Source organism: Lissotriton vulgaris, chromosome 7, assembly GCF_964263255.1.
Source record: "Lissotriton vulgaris chromosome 7, aLisVul1.2, whole genome shotgun sequence".
Classification (NCBI taxonomy): Eukaryota; Metazoa; Chordata; class Amphibia; order Caudata; family Salamandridae; genus Lissotriton; species Lissotriton vulgaris.
In genome coordinates, this window is record NC_141695.1 from 230174602 (window position 1) to 230191312 (window position 16711).

A 16711-nucleotide genomic window follows, 5' to 3' on the forward strand; every position below is an offset into this window, starting at 1 on the left:
ATGGGTTGGTGAGTAGCTACATGAGTGTGTATATGGGTTATTAGTTTGTTTTTTGAGTATCAGTATGAGTGTCTGTATGGTTCGGTCGGGATATTACTTAGCGTATAGATCATGGGTACTCACAAACTTTCTCTAAGGGGGCAAATTTACAGTGTGGTTTGTGGCTGAGGGCCGCACCGGTGGGGGCGGGGTCAGTGAGAGAGGGGGCGGGGCTAGACCTAAAAAAAACTGTGACCATGAAGTTGAACACAGGCCCCTGCAGCAGACGTCTTCGTCCACTGACCCACCAGATCCAGCACACACACATATGTCTCTCTCTCTCCCTCTCTCTCTCCCTTCCTCTCCCTCCCTATCTTTATCTCCCTCCCCCCTCTCTCTGTCTCCCTCCCTCTGTCTCCCTCGCTCTCTCTTCCTCCCTCCCTCTGTCTCCCTCCCTCTCTCTGTCTTCCTCCTTCCCTCTGTCTCCCTCCCTCTCTCTGTCTCCCTCCCTCTCTCTTTCTCCCTCCCTCTCTCTGTCTCCCCCTCTCTCTGTCACCCCCTCTCTCTGTCTCCCTCCCTCTCTCTGTCTTCCTCCCTCTCTCTGTCTCCCTCCCTCTCTCTGTCTTCCTCCCTCCCTCTCTCTGTCTTCCTCCCTCCCTCTGTCTCCCTCTCTCTGTCTACCTCCCTCTCTCTGTCTCCCTCCCTCTCTCTGTCTCCCCCTCTGTCTCCCTCCCTCTCTCTGTCTCCTTCCCTCCCTTTCTCTGTCTGTCTCCCTCCCTCTCTGTCTGCCTCCCTCCCTTATTCTCTGTCTCCCTCCCTCACTCTGTTTCCCTCCCTCCCTCCCTCTCCCTTTCTCTCCCTCTCTCCGTCACCCCCTTCCACTTTCTCTCCCTCTCCTTATCTCCATCCCTCCCTCCCTCTGTCTCCCTCCCTGTCTCCCTCCCTCCCTGTCTCCCTTCCTGTCTCCATCCCTTTCTCCCTCCCTCACTGTCTCCCTCCCTATCTGTCTCCCTATCTGTCTCCCCCCTCTCTGTCTCCCTCCCTCTCTGTCTCCCTCCCTGTCTCGCTCCCTCCCTGTCTCCCTCCCTCTGTCTCCTTCCCTCTCTGTCTCCTTCCCTCTCTGTCTCCCTCCTTCCCTCCCTCACTCCCTCTTTGTCTCCCTCCCTCTCTGTCTCCCTCCCTCTCTGTCTCCCTCCCTCCCTGTCTCCATCCCTGTCTCCTTCCCTCCCTGTCTCCCTCCCTCTCTGTCTCCCTCCCTCCCCGTCTCCCTCCCTGTCTCCCTCCCTCCCTGTCTCCCTCCCTCCCTGTCTCCCTCCCTGTCTCCCTCCCTGTCTCCCTCCCTCTCTGTCTCACCCCTCTCTGTCTCCCTCCCTCTCTGTCTCCCTCCCTCTCTGTCTCCCTCCCTCTCTGTCTCCTTCCCTCTCTGTCTCCTTCCCTCTCTGTCTCCCTCCTTCCCTGTCTCCCTCCCTGTCTCCCTCGCTGTCTCCCCCCTCTCTGTCTCCCTCCCTCACTGTCTCCCTCCCTCTCTGTCACCCTCCCTCTCTGTCTCCTTCCCTCTCTGTCTCCTTCCCTCCCTGTCTCCTTCCCTCCCTGTCTCCCTCCCTCTCCGTCTCCCCCTCTCTGTCTCCCCCTCTCTGTCTTCCTCCCTCTCTGTCTCCCTCCCTCTGTCTCCCTCCCTGTCTCCCTCCCTCCCTGTCTCCCTCCCTCTCTGCCTCCCTCTCTCTCTCTCCCTCCCTCTCTCTCCCTCCCTCACTGTCTCCCTTCCTCACTGTCTCAATCCCTCCCTGTCTCCCTCCCTGCCTCCCTCCCTGTCTCCCTCCCTCTATCTGTCTCCCTTCCTCTGTCTCCTTCCCTCTCTGTCTCCCTCCCTCTCCCTCCCCCTCCTTCTCTCTGTTTCCCTTCCTCTCTGTCTCCCTCCCTCTCTGTATCCCTCCCTCTGTCTCCCTCCCTCTCTGTCTCCCCCCTCTCTCTGTCTCCCTCCCTCCCTCTGTCTCCCTCCCTCTCTCTATCTCCCTCCCTCTCTCTGTCTCTCTCCCTCTGTCCCCCCTCTCTCTGTCTCCCTCCCTCTCCCTCCCTCTGTCTCTCTCCCTCCCTCTCTCTTCTCCCCCGACACTCCCTCTCTCGCCCTCCCCTGACACCCCCTCTCTCTCCCTCCATCGTTCTCCCCTGACACTCCCTCTCTCTCCCTCCCCTGACTCTCCCTCTCTCCCTCCATTGCCCTGCCCTGACACTCCCTCTCTCTCCCTCCCCTGACACTCCCTCTCTCTCCCTCCATCGCCCTCCCCTGACACTCCATCTCTCCCCCTCCCTCACCCTCCCCTGACTCTCCCTCTCTCTCCCTCCATCGCCCTCCCCTGACACTCCCTCTCTCTCCCTCCCCTGACACTCCCTCTCTCTCCCTCCATCGCCCTCCCCTGACACTCCATCTCTCCCCCTCCCTCATCCTCCCCTGACTCTCCCTCTCTCTCCCTCCATCACCCTCCCCTGACACTACCTCTCTCTCTCCCTCCCCCGACACTCCCTCTCTCTCCCTCCATCGCCCTCCCCTGACTCTACCTCTCTCTCCCTCCCCTGACACTCCCTCTCTCTCCCTCCCCTGACACCCCCCCTCTCTCCCTCCATCGCACTCCCCTGACACTCCCTCTCTCTCCTTCCCGTGACTCTCCCTCTCTCTCCCTCCATCGCCCTCCCCTGACACTCCCTCTCTCCCCCTCCCTCACTCTCCCCTGACTCTCCCTCTCTCTCCCTCCATCGCCCTCCCCTGACACTCCCTCTCTCTCCCTCCCCTGACAATCCCTCTCTTCCTCCATCGCCCTCCCCTGACACCCCCTCTCTCTCCCTCCCCTGACTCTCCCTCTCTCTCCCTCCATCGCCCTCCCCTGACACTCCCTCTCTCTCCCTCCATCGCCCTCCCCTGACACTCCCTCTCTCTCCCTCCCCTGACACTCCCTCTCTCTCCCTCCCCTGACTCTCCCTCTCTCTCCCTCCATCGCCCTCCCCTGACACTCCCTCTCTCTCCCTCCCCTGGCACTCCCTCTCTCTCCCTCCAATGCCCTTCCCTGACACTCCCTCTCTCTCCCTCCCCTGACACTCCCTCTCCCCCCCTCCATCGCCCTCCCCTGACTATTACTCTCTCTCCCTCCCCTGACTCTCCCTCTCTCTCCCTCCATCGCCCTCCCCTGACACTCCCTCTCTCCCTCTATCGCCCTCCCCTGACACTCCCTCTCTCTCCCTCCATCGCCCTCCCATGACACTCCCTCTCTCCCTCCCCTGACACTCCCTCTCTCTCCCTCCATCGCCCTCCCCTGACAATCCCTCTCTCTCTCCCTCCCCTGAAACTCCCTCTCTCTCCCTCCATCACCCTCCCCTGACACTCCCTCTCTCTCCCTCCCCTGACACTCCCTCTCTCTCCCTCCATTGACCTCCCCTGACACTCCCTCTCTCTCCCTCCATCGCCCTCCCCTGACACTCCCTCTCTCTCCCTCCATCGCCCTCCCCTAACACTCCCTCTCTCTCCCTTCATCGCCCTCCCCTGGCACTCCCTCTCTCTCCCTCCCCTGACACTCCCTCTCTCTCCCTCCATTGCCCTCCCCTGACAATCCCTCTCTCTCCCTCCCCTGACACTCCCTCTCTCTCCCTCTCTCTCCCTCCCCTGACTTTCCCTCCCTCGTCCTCCCCTTTGCACACTGTTGAAAGTAGGTTGTGAAGGACAGCCCTGCCATCAGCTAGGGGCAAGCAAGCTTATGTATGTGACCACCAGAAACCTGCGTGCCAGGTCAAAGCCCTGAAGGAAATAAATGTGTCACATTCAGGTGTGCAACACCCATTGAGTTTAAAATCGCCCCCATCCCCTTGTCAGCCCGGGAAGAGACAGCTTGCCTGGCGTGCGCACAGCCGCGCCAGAGCATTTCACAGGTCTTTATAGGCCATTAACTTTTTAATGAGGCTTTGTTCTGTTTCACCTCTTCTGAGGCCCCTGCAGCTCCACTCTATGGCTGTAATCTCTCGGCCCCCAGAGAGCAGAGCCTCTCCGAGTCCCGGCTGCTGCAGCCGGTGGTATTTACTGACACTCGAGAATTATTTTTTTTTGACTGGTACATGTCTGTAAGGTCCGCGGGCCGCCAAGGAAGACTTGCCGGGCCGCGGGCGGCCCGCGGGCCGTACTATGAGTACCCCTGGTATAGATGCATGAATGAGTGACTCACTGTTTGTATGTGTTTTGAAGACATCCCATGTGCAGGACTGTATGGGTGGATGAGTGTGTGTATGGGTGTGTTACTGAGTAAATGACTGTCTCAATAGTATCTTTATGAGTAACTACATATGTTTTAATCTAGTATATGTGAGTATTGATGTATATAAGTGATTAAATGTGAGAGTGAGAGATTGGACGAGTTACTGTATAAATAAATATGTTTTTCTATAAGTGATTGTTTAAGAGAATAAGAATGTGTACGTTTCTGTAAAAGTAAGTGTAGTGGTATGTGTATAGCTGTATGTGCAAATAAATGGATGTTTGATAGTTTATTTGCATGTGTGAGTATTTGTTTGAGTAACTCTATGGATGAATGTCAGTGTGTAACAGGATGTATAGGTGTACGAGTACATATGATGAGTGAGTACATGTATGAATGATTATATAGAACTGTTGGTGAATGAGTGGATGTGTATGTAGATTTTGGAATTACTGAATAGATTGTTCTAACTAAGCATGGGCGAAATTTGCGGATTTCCCCCCGCAAAATCGCAAAATAAATCTGCGAATTCCCGAATTTTCCTGCGGATGTTTTTGCGTTTTGCCCTGGAGTACTATCTACTGGCTAATCCAGTAAGTGCTCCCTCATTGGGTAAATGTATAGTGCTTTTACTACACTGCAGCTGCGTAAAGGGCCAGAAGATGTGTCTCCAGTGACCATGTGTGCATCCCGTTGTAAAGCCCTGCGCCATCAGGAGGCGTTCCGGCGCAGAGGAGGGCGTTCCCCCGCAGGAACGCCTCCTAAAAGTGGCTGAGTGAAATCTACAAGATTTCACTCAGTCACTTTTAGGCCAATGCTGCGTCAAAACCTTGCGCCTGCTTGAAGCAGGCGCAAGGCTTGATGCAGCATTGGGGAAATAGGGCACCCCAGAGCTTTGCTGGAGCTGCGTCGCGCTTGCGACGCAGCTCCAGCAATGCGCTGCTTTTACGGCACAGATGCGTGATGCATCTGTGCCGTTTTTGCCACATGGTGCACCACATTGTAAATGCGGCACACCATGGGTGGCGGAGCTGCGGCGCACAAGAACTGGCGCATCCCTGGCCCCCCAGAGCATTGCTGGAGCTGCGTCGTGCTTGCGACGCAACTCCAGCAATGCGCTGCCTTTTTTTGCACAGATGCGTGATGCATCTGTGCCGTTTTTGCCACATGGCGCGCCGCATTGTAAATGCGACGGACCATGGGTGGCGGAGCTGCGGCGCACAATAACTGGGGGCATCCCTGAGGATGAGCCAGTTATTGTAAATCTTCCCCTATACATTTAGCCAACGAGGGGGCACTTACTGATTAGACAGTAGAAAGTACTCCAGTTGAGTAGAGGTATTGCACAAAAAGGTGGTATCTTCGTGGGCAAACACGCAGGGCGGGATTCATTATGCCCCCTGTTAGACTCGTTTTTTGTGTCCTTCTGCCCTTTGTTAGACTCGTTTTTCCCTTGTTTTTCTGCTCTTCTGCCCTCTGTTAGATTCGTTTTTCCCTTGTTTTTTTGCCCTTCTGCCCCCTGTTAGACTCGTTCTTTGTGCTCTTCTGCCCTCTGTTAGACTCATTTTTCCCTTGTTTTTCTGCCCTTCTGCCCTCTGTTAGACAAGTTTTTTGTGCCCTTCTGCCCTCTGTTATTTTCTTGTTTTTGTGACCTTCTGCCCTCTGTTAGACTCGTTTTTTGTGCCCTTCTGCCCTCTGTTACACTCGTTTTTGTGCCTTTCTGCCCCCTGTTAGACTCGTTTTTTTGTGCCCTTCTGCCCTCTGTTAGACTCGTTTTTCCCTTGTTTTTCTGCCCTTCTGTCCTCTGTTAGACTGGTTTTTTGCGCCCTTCTGCTCTCTGTTAGACTCGTTTTTCCCCTTGTTTTTCTGCCCTTCTGCCATTTGTTAGACTGCTTTTTGTGTCTTTCTGCCCTCTGCATCACCACATCATCACTCAGCACCACCACAGCACCACTTAGCAACACCACAGCATCACTCAGCACCACCACAGCACCACCACAGCACCACTCAGCACCATCACAGCACCACTTTGCGCCACCACAGCATCACTCAGCGCCACCACAGCATCACTCAGTGCCATCACATCATCACTCAGCACCATCACAGCACCACTCAGCAACACCACAGCACCAATCAGCACCACCACAGCACCACTCATCACCACCACTTCATCACTCAGCACCACCACAGCATCATTTAGCACCACCACATTATCACTCAGCACCACCATAGCACCACTCAGCACCACCACAGCATTAATCAGCACTACCACAGCATCACTCAGCACCACCACTGCACCACTCAGAGCCACCCCAGCATCAATCTGCGCAACCATTCAACAACAACTGGTTCAAATATGTTCCCTCAATGTTTCAAGCTTTATTACAAATGTCACAAAAAGATGTTAATATTTCACTTCTGTTCTTGGATTTTCATCATAATAAAATACACTGAACATAATCTTCACAAAAGTTATTTACAAAGTTTAAGCTAATGCCATTTTAAATTAAAATCACTTATTTAAGTATATATTATTTAAAACAATTTGAAGCCATTGTAATGTGTAATATCAATACATCTAAGTCACGTAAATACAAAAAATGCTGCATTACAAATGCTATAGGTGTCACATTTGCGAAAGTTATAACTATTGGCATTGTAAATGACAAAGCTATTAATTTAGCTATTTTCAAAACCAACACATAAATAAAAAAATTGTCATTTACAAGACCAATAGCTCAAACTTTCCTAATGCGAGACCTATTGCATTGCAAATGCTTGTTTTTATATCTGTCAGTGCTTCCAGTTGCGGTTTAATTTTCGTGACAGGTGCCTCATTGCCTACTTGTAACTATTCTCTGACCCTGCTTCAAGGGTCAGAGCAGGGTCAGAGAATAGTTGCAAGTAGGCAACGAGGTGCCAGGAAGCACTTATAGGCTTACAGAAGCAGGTGCCCAAGTTGAAGTTAATTTCTTTGTAACCCTTTTGTAAAAGGTTACAAAAAATTAGCTTCAACTTTTGAACCTGCTGCTGTAACCCTGTAAGTGCTTGGCTGAAAATTCGCCCGCTGATTTGCGGATTTTACTGCGATTTCACGAGATTCGTGGATCGCGAAATCACGGAAAATCCGGAAATTCCACGAACAGAACGAATTTTCAGCCCATGCTTAGTTCTAACTGGTATTGGTATTTCCATTTTTTTGTAAGTTTTAGTTTCTATTTTTAAATGTGTGCATCAAGGGTTATATCACGCTGAGAGGAGGTCTGCCACTCTTTTACAAGGATGATGTCAACAGTGATGTCATCAGTGATGTCATTTGAGATGTCATCAGTGATGTCATGAGTGATGTCACTGACCTTGTCTTGAGTGATGTAATATGTCATCAGCAGTGCACTGCTGGCGCGCGAGTTATAGTTAGCTGAACTAACTATAACGGGGAAATTTCAATGCTTTTGTATGAGTGAAATGTCCAGCTAACTATAGCATTTATGAAACCCATGTTTTTTTCTGTGAATTTCACAGGTTTTTTAAATGCTAATACCTAACTATAACGTGGACGAAGCCAATGGTTTTTTCAGTGAATTTCTAAGGTTTTTTTAAATGCTAATTCCTAAATATAACGTGTCTGAAACCTATGGTTTTTTCAGTGAATTTCAAAGGTTTTGTAAATGATAATTTTTAAATGTAATCATTGTTATATTTTTTTATACTGATTTATTACATTACTTTAAATTATTTATTTTTAGATATTTTATTTTTTAAATTACATTACATATTTTTATATAAATTGAAAAATAAATGTTTTTAAAAATATTGAAATTGTAATACATTTTTTTTTAATATTTTTTTAATTTATATATATTTTATATAGCAGGCAATGATATTCTATAGAAGCAAAGTCAAATTACTACGATTAGAATTACTTTTCAGGATCAGTAGTGGGCTGAAAGATGCAGCACTGCGGTCTCTCTTGGAATTCGTAGTTTGGCTGATTTTTGAGGAATTTTTTAAAGTTCCAAAACTCCACACTTTGAAAAATTTCCAAGTGAAACCAGTCAATGTTAGCCTTTGGAAGGAAATTCAAGTTACTGTAAGTATGGTTAGAATTAGTTTTCAGGAACAGTAGTGCGCTCAAAGATGCAGCACTGACGTGAGGTGTAATGAGGCCACGCCCCTTTTCACACCTCTCTGCAACTCAGCCCCCTGGCACTTTTGCAGAGGGGGAACAAATTCCCCTTGCATACTGGGGGTCCCTGGGGGCCAACTAGCCTACCAGAAACCTCCAGTATGCGCCAGGGGGCTGCGTTGCAGAGAGGTGTAATGAGACCATGCCCCTTTTTAAATCTCTCTGCAACGCAGCCCCCTGGCACTTTTTCAGAGGGGGAACTAATTCCCCTTGCATACTGGGGGTCCCTGGGAGCCAACTAGCTACCAGGAACCTCCAGTATGCGCCAGGGGCCTATGTTGCAGAGAGGTGTAATGAGGCCACGCCCCTTTTTACAGCTGTCTGCAACACAGCCCCCTGGTGCTTTTTTAGAGGGGAAACTAATTCCCCTTGCATACTGGGGGTCACTGGGGGCCAACTAGCCCACCAGCAACCTCCAGTATGCGCAGGGGGCTGTGTTGCAGAGAGGAGTAAAAAGGGGTGTGGCCTCATTACACCTCTCTGCAAGGAAACCCCCTGGCCCATATTGGAGGCTCCTTGTGGGCTAGTTGGCCCCCAGGGACCCCCAGTATGCAAGTGGAATTACTTCCACCTCTGCAAATGCGCCAGGGGGAGCGTTTGCAGAGAGGTGCAGGGAGGGGGCGTACTTTTAAGAAGGGGGGCTGTGTAGCCAGGGCCACACTCAGCCCCGGGGACCCATCCCCGGGACATGGGCCTTTATTTATTTATTTATTTTAAATTAGGAGGGGGGCTGCTTTGCCCCATCCTGTGTCCACCTTTGGCCCCGAGGACCCCATCCCCCGGGGCCAGCCTTTTTTATTGGGCGGGGGCCGCGTGGCCCCCATCCTGGGCCACTTCTGGCCCCGGGGACCCCATCCCCCGGGGCCTGGCCCTCCTCGTTGGGGGAAGTGGGGGGGTCCCCAAGCCCCACACGGTCGCTGCCAGCTCCCCGCATCCTGCAGGAGCCGGCATTGCTTTTCTGCATGGGGAGCAGCATGTTGGCTGCTCCTCATGCAGAAAAGCAATAGTCTTTGGTTTTTGGAAGAAAGAGCAGGTTTCCTGCTCTCTCTTCCAAAAACCAAAGAACTTTTCTATAGAAGGGCAGGAGCCGCAAGGCTCCCACCCTACCATAGCAAACTACAGTGTACCGGGGGTAGGCAGCTCGGGACACTGCAGGAGCCGGCCCTGGGTAGTGGCGGTCCACAGGGCCATCGAGGGCTCCAGGAGGGGGTCCCCCTCCCACCTGTTAAAAGCCCCGGGTGGTAGTGGTCCCCAGGGCTGGGGGGTCTGTCATGGACCCCTCTATTTTACATATTAGTGCCCCGGGGAGGAGGCAGTCCCCAGGGCGTGTGAGGGGGCTTGAGCCCCCCCACACAGGTGTTAAAAATAAATAAATGTATTTGAAGCCACGGGGGGCCGTGAGCTCCCCGCATGCTTAGTAATAAAGCCCCGGGCTGGCGGTCCCCGGGGCTGCGTGGGGGCCATGCGCCCCCGATATCATAATTTGTTTGCCCCAGGGGGTGGCAATCCTGGGGCAGTGTGGGGGGATTGGGCCCACCCACACTTTTTTGCATTATGCCCCTAGGATTTGTTCCCCCCTGGGGATAATTTGAAAAAAAGCATACCGGGGTTTTGTTTTGTTTTCCACGGGGTACACGTACCTAGGCGTACCCCCCGATTTAAAAAAAAAAATTGGGGGGGCCTTGGGTGTACTTGTGGGACCCCCTGAGCATGCCTAGGGGGTCAAGGTGTTTCTACCCTGCCACCTTTTTACGTTCTGCACGTTTGTTTTTTTCTTTCTTCTGCCTTGATTCTACCGAGGCACAAGATGGCTGCCAACACTTCCTGGTTTGGAGTGTTGACAGCCAATTAGCATTCAGCTCGTGCTCGGGAAGGTACGCGTACTTTTGATTTTCCCAGGAACTCCTGAACGGATTTACACCATTTAACAAAAAGGGTAATCTGCGAACCGAACTCTACCTTTTTGCCAAATTTGGTGTAATTCCGTTCAGTCGTTCGGGCTGTGGCCCTTTGCTAAAGGTCCTATTGAAAATTGCATAGGGAAAACATGTTTTGGGACCCCCCTTTTTTCTCAGCCCCCCCTTTATGAATCACCCCCAAACTTTCAGGGAAGGAGCAGAGCGGAGCAGAGCGGAGCAGGCCATTTTCTTGGAGAAGATTCGTCCACCGGCGCAAAAGTTATTCCAAATAGAATGTTGCGGATTTTCTATGGAAACTAGGTCCTAACTATAACTACCCAGAAGGTAATATATATATATATATATCCAGTGGAGTAAAAGCAGGGTTTCAAGGGGCTAAACAAACCTCAGAATCTTCATATCTTCATATTCAAGCCTCAGCTCTGCCATTGAAAGCGACACGGATGGCGAAAACAGTACAGCTTCCTCAACAAAAACAAATGCGACCCTTCCCTGGAGAAGAAATGAATTTTTTAGTGGCTGGCAACATTAAGGCAGAGGAACCGCCGAAATCAAGGCAACAAAAGGAAATTACAAGCGAGGCCAGCGTTGCAAAGCCCACAAATGCAGGGACACCAAAATGCAACAGCAACAAACGGGGCAAGGGGTGGTGGAATCGGCGATAAACCCCAAAAGCCCTGCGAACAACCCAAATGAAGAAAAACTGTCATCAACCTAACGGAAACAGCACTAAGCAAAGCGGAAATTCAAATTCTGTCGTTAGGATTGTCTTTCTGCAATTATTCAAACTTCGACTATGCTAATACAAGAATGGATATATACCAGTTCATCAGGAAGTTGAAGGTACGCAAATTCCATGCCATGAATAAATCCAAAAATGCCCCCGAGGCAATGGTGTCACAAGATTTAAATATGACCACAAAAGAAAACACTCCCTCACAAAATTTGGAAGCGACCCTAAGTACCGTACTTAATGATCTACGCAATGAAAACTACTGCGAAGACATGGGAAGCACTACTATTACAGATCTTAGTCAATCGGCAAGTAACATCAATGTAACCAAACGCAACACGCCCTTCAAAGTAAAATCCAAGTTTAACCCTATACTTTTGAGAGATGGCATTGACATTTTCAATGAACACATTACTGATGAAATAAAAAAATTAAATTACAGGACTTGTGCCACAAAAAGAAAATGTCACACAGAAATAGACAATACCACAATTTGATTGCCAAACTCAAAAAGAACAACGATATAATAGTGAGGAACTAGGACAAAGGGGGTAATGTGGTATTATGGTTAGGAAAAGAATATATTAATGAAGCCCAATCACAGCTAAATGATCGCAAGTGTTACAGGCTAAGCAGTGCTTCAGCTGCTAAAGAGACAGCTAATTCTTTTTACATGAAATTAGTAGCTTGGAAGAGCACCGGACTTATCTCCTTGGATGAGTATAAATACATGCGGAATGACCATCCGATCATCCCAAACATCTATTTTATACCAAAAATTCATAAGGATGCATCAAAACCGCCAGGGCGACCGATAATATCGGCAAAAAAGAGCCTGCTGGAAAATACTTCACAATATATGGACTTTTTCTTGCAAGAAAGTGTGATGTGCCTTGCCTCATTTCTAAGAGACACAAGTGACTTTTTAAATAAAATCAAAGACTGTGAATGGGGACCCACTTATCATCTTTTAACATTGGATGTATCTTCTTTATACACCTGCATAGACTATAAGGATGGTCTGCGTGCACTTTAATTTTTTTTTAACAAAAGAATCGCCACTTGCCCTCAACATGATATCATGCTTTTAGATATGGTTACATTTTGTCTTAACAACAATATTTTTTAGTTTAACCAGATGTACTATCAGCAAATGCGAGGGGTGGCAATGGGGGCCAGCTTCTCCCCCAGCTATGCCTGTATTTTTATGGGCTGGTGGGAGGAACTGATCCTCAAAGGCACGCATAGCAAACAATATGATGATCATGTCAGGATGTACTATAGATACATTGATGATCTATTTTTTGTGTGGGATGGATCTGAAGAAGAAGCCAAAACATGGGTAGATGGCTTGAACCAGAATTGTATTAATTTACATTTTACCTCTACCATTAGCCCAAGTCAGATAAACTTTTAGACGTTCAAGTACAAGTGGTAAACAACAAACTAGAGAACAAGCTTTTCAGAAAAGAAACAGCCGGGAATTCTATTCTGCATTTTACAAACTTCCATCCTCGTCATTTGATAAGCAGCACCCCCTATGGGGAGCTGCTGCGCATCAAACAAATTTGCAGTAACCCTGCGGATTTAGCTGAGGCTCAACTTGGCTGTAAACAAAGATTTTTAGCCAGAGGATATCTCTTAAAATCATACAATCAGCAATACATAAAACGCAGAAATTAGACAGAAAGACTCTATTGATCCCGAAAAAGGTCAGAGAACCTATTGATATGACTGTTGGCAATCCAGATACTGTGAGGCTAATAATACCTTTTAGCTCACAGCAAAAAGAAATATCCAAAATCATAATCAAAAATTGGACACTAGTAAGGAGTGACCCAATAATAGGAGCCGAACTACCAGTCAGACCCAATATAACCTTTAGAAGGGCACCATCAATGTATGGGGATTTGGCTCTAGCAATCCCGAAGTGTCTCCAACAAGTGACTGGCCAACAAAAACCAATGGCTTTGTCAAATGCAGGTCTTGCAAGGCGTGCCAATATGGCAAAATAAAAAAAGTTATTGTACCTCTTTCAGCAGTAAAGAGATCAAAATTTACAAACCCCTACACTGCAAGATGGAATATGCTATTTAAGTCTTAGAATGCAGTTGTCCTCTAAGATATGTGGGCAGCACGAAATTGCCAGTTAGCAAAAGAGTGTTGCAACACATACAGGCCATTAAAAATTGTGATCCGACTTACCCTGTCGCGCGACATTTTCCCGAGGTTCATGACAACAATTTAACCAACTTTTCGTATTATGTCATTGACACCATTCCAAAAACCAAAAAGGGTGGCAACAGAGAACAGACGATGAGGAAATTGGAGACACGGTACATACTTAATTTTAACAGTAAGAATCCTGGAGGCCTTAACAACACAGTCTTTAATACCCCGCTTAGATTTGAAACCGCAAATCCTTTTCTGTGCTTTGCCTTCTGACTATTAATTAGACATGCTTTTTGTTAACCAACATATGAATTTTTCATATTATTCTAGTGTATATAATCAAATGGAATTATCTACAGAAGCTGCCTTTTCTCTATATTGATGATCATTTTCATATTTTAAATATTCTTAAAAGTTTTACACTTTATGCACTTTAAATCACGGGCCATGGTTTTTTTTTTGTTTAACTACATGACTAAAACTTGAGTGGTTATCTTGGTGATCATCTAGAATGAAATAAGCGTTTGAAATAATGCACTTATGCGCTTATTATATAATACATGAAATTTTTTTTTAGTCAAATTCACGGAATGTTTACAGTATCCATGTATCAAATTTATTGATCTGATATATATAAAGCTCCCTTTACCAATGGAGATTTTATATATTTATTAGGATTTAAATCTATTTTTTGTATTTGTAAATAGATATCGAATTAAATTTTGAGATTTTTTGGCTTCATGTAAAAATCATGAAAGTGAATTTATCTGAACCATTTGACTATTTTCAAATGATTTATATCGTCATTTCATATGTTTTAACAGCATAGACCGACATACAAATACCGAAATGTTTTGTTCATGTCTATAACTCAACTTAATCATGTGTAAAATGGTGCAGCTTTATAATTGGTCCACAACTTGACGAAGCCCCAAGGCGAAACGCGTTGTTGCTGTTGGTTTCTTCATTAAATACCTGTGGAAACCTCCCCTGCGTGTGCTACTTTCCTTTGGAGTCAATTTCCTGGGATTTTTGGAGCGTATTTTAAAAACGGGCACACCCCCGTTTTCGTGTGCACCCACTCATGTGTGCAATTGGTTGGTGTTTGGGAGCTGTTATATATATATATATATATATGTGGGTAAAACAAGTTTGGAGCACACAAGGGTATTGTAGTCCTTTTGATCCACCCAGCATGACGCGTTTCGTCTAACTGACTTCCTCAGATGCTGTTCGGTGTGTAAGGAAACCAAGATTTCATGGTTCATTTTAAAAGCAGATTTTGGGCTCCGCCCGTGTGATCTTCAGCGAAGAGGGACTAACATAGCACAGTAGTCCCTCAGCGGAGCCCAAAATCTGCTTTTAAAATGAACCATGAAATCTTGGTTTCCTTACACACCGAACAGCATCTGAGGAAGTCAGTTAGACGAAACGCGTCATGCTGGGTGGATCAAAAGGACTACAATACCCTTGTGTGCTCCAAACTTGTTTTACCTATTTCACGTGCATGCCACTTGCACGAAGGAAGCACCCATCAGGAGTGTTCGGCAGAACAGTGGAAGTTGTATTCATCGTTAAGAAAAATTCTGCCTGAACCGCCGCTGCCAAACATATGAAGTATCTGCTAACGGAGAGTTGGACATGACGACATGGCGGAGTGTTGTTTACTTACATCAGCACTTCCAGATTCTGCATATTACCAAGCGGCAGATGTATGGGTACTAAAAAGCATGGCTCCATAATCAACCTCTCAGCGACCACGCGGTTGGAGTGAGATGCCTTCTCCCAACAAAGCATGAAAGTGCACTCACAAGAACTAAAATCGCCACAAACCACAACTATGGCAGTGAGTAACACAGAGGCATGCACTCCAAGATGGCGGCAAGAAACACTGAGGGACTACTGTGCTATGTTAGTCCCTCTTCGCTGAAGATCACACGGGCGGAGCCCAAAATCTGCTTTTAAAATGAACCATGAAATCTTGGTTTCCTTACACACCGAACAGCATCTGAGGAAGTCAGTTAGACGAAACGCGTCATGCTGGGTGGATCAAAAGGACTACAATACCCTTGTGTGCTCCAAACTTGTTTTACCTATTTCACGTGCATGCCACTTGCACGAAGGAAGCACCCATCAGGAGTGTTCGGCAGAACAGTGGAAGTTGTATTCATCGTTAAGAAAAATTCTGCCTGAACCGCCGCTGCCAAACATATGAAGTATCTGCTAACGGAGAGTTGGACATGACGACATGGCGGAGTGTTGTTTACTTACATCAGCACTTCCAGATTCGGCATATTACCAAGCGGCAGATGTATGGGTACTAAAAAGCATGGCTCCATAATCAACCTCTCAGCGACCACACGGTTGGAGTGAGATGCCTTCTCCCAACAAAGCATGAAAGTGCACTCACAAGAACTAAAATCGCCACAAACCACAACTATGGCAGTGAGTAACACAGAGGCATGCACTCCAAGATGGCGGCAAGAAACACTGAGGGACTACTGTGCTATGTTAGTCCCTCTTCGCTGAAGATCACACGGGCGGAGCCCAAAATCTGCTTTTAAAATGAACCATGAAATCTTGGTTTCCTTACACACCGAACAGCATCTGAGGAAGTCAGTTAGACGAAACGCGTCATGCTGGGTGGATCAAAAGGACTACAATACCCTTGTGTGCTCCAAACTTGTTTTACCTATTTCACGTGCATGCCACTTGCACGAAGGAAGCACCCATCAGGAGTGTTCGGCAGAACAGTGGAAGTTGTATTCATCGTTAAGAAAAATTCTGCCTGAACCGCCGCTGCCAAACATATGAAGTATCTGCTAACGGAGAGTTGGACATGACGACATGGCGGAGTGTTGTTTACTTACATCAGCACTTCCAGATTCTGCATATTACCAAGCGGCAGATGTATGGGTACTAAAAAGCATGGCTCCATAATCAACCTCTCAGCGACCACGCGGTTGGAGTGAGATGCCTTCTCCCAACAAAGCATGAAAGTGCACTCACAAGAACTAAAATCGCCACAAACCACAACTATGGCAGTGAGTAACACAGAGGCATGCACTCCAAGATGGCGGCAAGAAACACTGAGGGACTACTGTGCTATGTTAGTCCCTCTTCGCTGAAGATCACACGGGCGGAGCCCAAAATCTGCTTTTAAAATGAACCATGAAATCTTGGTTTCCTTACACACCGAACAGCATCTGAGGAAGTCAGTTAGACGAAACGCGTCATGCTGGGTGGATCAAAAGGACTACAATACCCTTGTGTGCTCCAAACTTGTTTTACCTATTTCACGTGCATGCCACTTGCACGAAGGAAGCACCCATCAGGAGTGTTCGGCAGAACAGTGGAAGTTGTATTCATCGTTAAGAAAAATTCTGCCTGAACCGCCGCTGCCAAACATATGAAGTATCTGCTAACGGAGAGTTGGACATGACGACATGGCGGAGTGTTGTTTACTTACATCAGCACTTCCAGATTC